This window comes from Mesitornis unicolor, unplaced genomic scaffold (assembly GCF_000695765.1).
Source record: "Mesitornis unicolor isolate BGI_N332 unplaced genomic scaffold, ASM69576v1 scaffold8883, whole genome shotgun sequence".
Lineage (NCBI taxonomy): Eukaryota > Metazoa > Chordata > Aves > Mesitornithiformes > Mesitornithidae > Mesitornis > Mesitornis unicolor.
In genome coordinates, this window is record NW_010175309.1 from 82,361 (window position 1) to 88,360 (window position 6,000).

Here is a 6,000-nt window from a genome sequence, read left to right on the forward strand (position 1 = left end):
TGGGTTTTTTAAATAAATATTTTTATTAAACACTTGGAGCAAAGCCTGCATCACTGAAAATTTGAATGGGAAACAGCGGTCCTTAATTTTTAACTTATATTATAAAAATGCATCAGAAGAAAATTTAAAGTTCCTACAATGTTAATCATCCAAAATATTCCTTCTGTTCCCTCCTTTGGTTTACTGCATGTCATTTCTAAGACATCTGTGTTTCAATATGGTATGAATGAGGGATATTGCTGTGGCAGACAGATCTTGCCCATGCTACAAGAACAAACAAGAGGCAGCTCATGCTCACAGCTTAATAATTTTTAAAAGGTCTTAGATACAGCTTTGCATCTACTGTTGACAGCTTCTCCTCCATCTCTGAGAAAAGTACAAAACAAAAGATACAACACATTTTCTCATTTTATCAAACACTAAATAATTCTTACTATGCAAAGAAAAAAACACACCCATAAGTGGTATCACTAATCTATAGTTACACAGCACACTATGACCATTCCATACTCTTTTATAATGGTCTTGTGGGGAGAGGATTTATTCCAGAGCAGGGCATCCTGCCTCTAGTGTGCATAACACACAATTTATTTAACAAAAAACCATAATCACCTAAGCAGATATATTCCTAAACTTCAACCTTCAAAAGCATTGTAATTTACTAAAAACTTGCTCAAAAAACCCCCGCAACGAAGTTTCATCATATTCTTTAAAAAGCACATGTGCATGACAGCAACAAAATTTGACTTAATTCTCCAAGTCTCCATTTTACACTGCATTTTACTTTTCTAATCTGTCTTGCACACACATTTGATTAAATACCTCTAGCTAGTAAGAATTACTCTACCCAGACCTGAAAATATTCCAGCATTTCAGAATTTGGGTTCAAAAATCTTCCAAGGAAGAAACACTTGTATTTGTCTTACTGGAAGCAAGTTCAGGTTTTGTTCTCTTACGATTCCTCTTCAAGATGAAATTTTACCCTGACCATAAATTCTAACAGCTTTGTTCAACAGATCTTTTTATTGAATGTATCCAGAATCATTCGGTATCTGCTCATCACAACACAAAAGCAGAGTTTTTCTTCCCTTTCCTTTCCATCCATGTTACCAGGCTTAATCACTGTCAGTATCAGCCTTCCTGAAAATAAAGAACTTGGTAACCAGCTCACTCATAACAATTATACTTCTGGAAGCCATCGTTTATAGAAGCACAACCTGCAAAAATATCCATTTCAATTTAAGTATCTGAATCAGGGCCTGAAGGGCCAGTAGTTTGAAAAAGGTATTACTTTCACATAAACAGAACAATCAATGGGTCATCAGTGACACAATAAGTACAAAATCTCAGTTTTGTCATGGACCACTGAATCTTTTTTAAAAAAACCCTCATTTTGGCTTATTTCTACTCACAAACACAGGTATTTTGTGGAAAATAGCTTTTAAAGTACACTATTTACCTGTTTTAAAATATTCCTTCTTAAGAGAGTAGACCTCTAAAATGGATTTTAGCCATACTGGAAGAACAAAGTAAATGCATGAAAACTTTGCTGATGCTGACAGCAGGTTACTTGAGCTTCCACTCTACCTCATGAACATCGGAGTCCTTCTAGTCCCAGTGCTGGCAAACTCCAAGCAGCCTACTTATAAGACCGGGGAACTCTGTTCTCTGTCCTCCTATACCCAAAACCAACTTATGTCAGCTGAATCAGGGGGTAGGATGTGTGGTTTTGTTTTTAAGCTCTTCTGTGTATCTACTCTAAGGGTATGCATCTAATTATTTGGCCTTATCATAGTGTGCTAGGGGGAGTTTTGTTTAAATAATTCTGCTGGGTTTCCTGGCTGGCTTGGAAAATGAGGAAACTTCTATGAGTAAAGCAAACAAACGAGTGAAACAAACCAGGTGCTCCTGGTGCACAGTAGATGAAAGTTTTCAGCTACCCAGACATCCTTAACTATTTTCAGCAAATAAGTCACATGGGTAAAGTTGCTCGTTGTAGTAAAAGTTTTGCATTTCTCTGTTGAATTAATCTCATATTGGAGCACTCAGCATTTCACTGAGAAAATAGTGTTTTTTTTTCTTGCAACAATCAAAAAGAGAGTAAAGGTATGAAGTGAACCTAAAAATATCTTTTTCTATAGCACGTAGAAAAGCCAAGAAAGGGAGGTTTTCCATTTTTTATGCCACTTCTAAGACATCCTGTTACTACTAAATTATGGCTGAGAGCTGTCTTAGCTGCAACAGTCAGACCAGAGCCTTTACCCCTGACTATTCAAGAATCACCTTTTTAAAATTATTTGCATTAATTACCTTATATAAGAAACGATTATGATGATGATGATGATGACGACGACGACGACGACTAGAAAACACAAAGACCACTTGCATACATCGTAGTCGTCACTGCCTGGTGCATGTTCATTCCCCAGGGTGTGGTTTATCTGTATCTAAGATTTTGGTTCAGGATCGACAGAGAATCCTCTCAAGAATTACCATAAACAGCTTTCTACAGAAAGGATGCTTCACATCTTGCTCTGTTTATGCTCTAGCTCCCTAGGAGGGTAAAAGCTAGAGAGCCTAGTTCCAAATGCAATCCAGAGGTTATAAATATCAAAAGTTGCTGGACAGGCCATCAGAAGGGAAGCTCTGTTAGCAACCTTCAGTAGGGAATATCACCACAGTTTTCTAAGAATTTTCTATTCACATTTGGTGATGAGATCTTTACATAATATCATCAGTTTGGCAGCTGCAAATCTTAGGTACTATGTGATATTACATTTTAAGAGTGAAGATATATGTTATTTATATTACCTAATATACACTTGGCAGACCAGCACTTTGAAGGACAGCCTCTAAAAATACCACTAGCTTGTCATCTTATTTTTTTCATACAGCACCTCCTATTTCAAGCAATGAAAAGCAAGTCACTTTGAAATCACTAGCATTCTTTTTTTTTTTTTTATTCAAATTACTTTGAATATTTCCAGTGACAGTGTAAGGTCACCTAAGTCCAGATTCTGGCTTGACCTTGCACACGTGAGGCACAATCTCCAAAAGACAGGCTGGTTGCAATGAGAGAGGTAGAAGTGGGTTTCTGCATGTATGCACAAGGGGAACAGGGGCTGGAAAAATACATCCTCCTTTGTCAAACCACTTCAAGTTGCATAGAGGGTTTTTCCACATACTGTGGTGCTCAAGCAATAAAATTGGTTTCAGATGGCCCACTGTACTAATTGTTCAAGCATAGATTGGGATACTGTCACTGCTCCAAAAAACTTTAATGGAAGAAATGGGAAAAAGATACAGGAAATACAGCAAGAGTTGCATTTCTCCATCACTTTTTGGATTTGCAGTAATTTCTCCTGGAAAGGGAAAAATAGATAGGTCCAATTCTCTGTGTGTGCAATTAACTACTGCTGTTACTGTGGCTTCCTCTTACTGGTGATGGGCACCACAAAGAGGCAGCTTTTTCTGTAGAAGTAGATGATTAGAAAAACAGAGTTTTAAACACCCTTCCAAAACTGTAGGGCTAAGCTAATTAGCAGTATAAGGAAAAGAGCTTATGTTGAACCTTGCTTTCAGGATACATGAGCCCTCTCTTTGGGTTGAGTCATTCCAACTTAGTCCACTCCAGAAAGAAGTATGAGCTCCAGTATAACATGATCCAGATACAAAAAACTCAGTGGTTTAGGAACTGGAATTCTCCTCCACATCCCAGTTGCTCACAGCATGCACACTGTTGTTTAAAATTTCAGTTGTAAGTCCCCCACAGAATTATTAATGCATCAGCTATGAAGGTCTATCTCCCACTTTCTAAGTTCTCATGATGGTTACAGTCTCCTGAGGAGCAAAACTGCCCACAAGGAAAGCAAAGCCTAATGATGGCCAGAGATGGACAGTCACAGAGCTGGGCTTAGGGATGACAGGACGTAACATCTGCTAAAGATAACAATAACCCCAGGACCAACCTTCTCTACGGAGTAATACAAACCTTACTTCTGTAATCCATGGATTACAGAATCATAGAATAATTAAGGTTCAAAGAGACCACTGGAGGTGGTCTAGTCCAACGTGCTGTTCAAAGCGGGTCGCTCAAGGACTTGTCTAGTTAGGTTTAAACACCTCCAGGGACAGAGTTTCCACAACCTCTCTGGGTTACCTAATTATAGCTAATTTGAATTCGCTGGTCTCTCTAGTTCCTTATACAGAGACCACCCACAGAATACATTTGCTTGCTAACACACAAAACCAAGCCTGTAGTTGAGCTAACACAAATATTCGAAAAGGGAGAATGGGCAGAGACTATATGTGCAAAACTTCAGAAAGATTCAAAGGCACACAAGTAACTCAAGAAGCCACACAAAGAGAAATCTCACACATTTACATCCACTTCTCAGGTCTTAGAAACCCTGTTTACTATCTACCTTGTCTATGCCTGACCTGAAGTTCACGATGTATTACAAATGCCTTACCTTTTCTTTTCTTTCTGCATCTAGCTACCAACACAACATACTGATGGGCTTTGCAACACCGTAAGGTATGGACAACAGAATTCTCCTGCAAAGCTGCTTATCCACAGCACTGAGCAAAAACAAAATACGCTGAAATATTTCTGTGATTTATATAGTGAAGCAAACAACCAGAACTTAAGAAAAAAGAAAGTCAAAGATTAATTGATTGGACTTCTGTTTGTAAAATGGTTTTTCTAAGTTTTGGATTTATATTCCAAACATCTAGAATATTTCTACTTCAGAATTTAGTTGTGGTAAGGGGGGTTAACACCACAAAGAGAGAACAGCTTTCATTTAAAAATAATTCATTTAAGATCTCATACATCACCAACAGAGATGTTCATTTGAGCAGGAAAGTTGATACGTTTATGACAAGCTATTGTGTACTCTTCCAGATTATGGCAACACGCTGACAGCTTTAAAGAAGTAGACATGTTACGGTAAGGTTTATTGTGTAAGCAGCCTTCTCCCTCTGCAGCAATCTAACAGCTTACATTTACAGTTGATTATAATTTCTGTGAAACTCCAGCATTTGCTAATGATGCCCAAGACTGGGAAAAACAGTGCCTTCTGTCTCAAGCCCTCTCCTGTAGACACACTGTTCCTCTAAAATAGTCTGAAAGACAACACATGCACTATTTTTTCATAAAGCATTTATTCTCAGTTCTTTCAAAACACTTCAGACAGCACTATTCTCTTTTCCACTTATGTACGATGTGTCAGTCAATGGAACATAATTTATCCTCAGGGTAAGGAGTTTACAATAAGCTTTTTTTGCAAGTAGCAGAAACAGCAAAACTTTATTTCCTCTGTGTCTGGAGGCAAAGCTTGTTTGCAGATTCAGTGGTAAAGGACAAATAATTCTGCTACCTCTGTTTTAGCTGAGGCATTAATAGGGTCTCTCTCCTCTATTAAGCCCTTTCTTCTCACACGCCACCTGTAACTTGCTGTCTCTGGCGATCTGGACATCCCTTGTGAAGTCTGACTGAAGTGGAAAAAAGAGGGCTTACAGCAGATGTACGAATACCATCTTGCAGCCATCATTTTCTTAGGAACTGATGCTTAAAAATGGAATTTTAAGAATAAATATTAAACTCAACCCAGTGCCTTCAAAAAAATGATGGCAAAAGATAGCACCCAGCAACAGCTTAAGTAAAAGTAGCACTCTGGTTCTCAAAAATGATACAACTTTATTCTCACTGATAAAGGTCGCCACTAAAGAATACGCTGCCAATTTACCACTCTGGGGGGCGATTACAGTTACGCACGTTCATTTCACTTCTTTCTTATCATCCGTTCAGGATACTCGCTGCTTTCACAGGGCTGTAACACGTTTAAGTGTGAACAGATTGATTAACATGCAGAAATCTGAAACAAGCTGCCACCGCATTTCTTATTGTAATGTAAACCATACGTGCACAGAGCTGTGAACACAAACTACACGGTTCTTGGCAGGTGATCCTGGGCAGAAGACAGAGAAACACTGCTT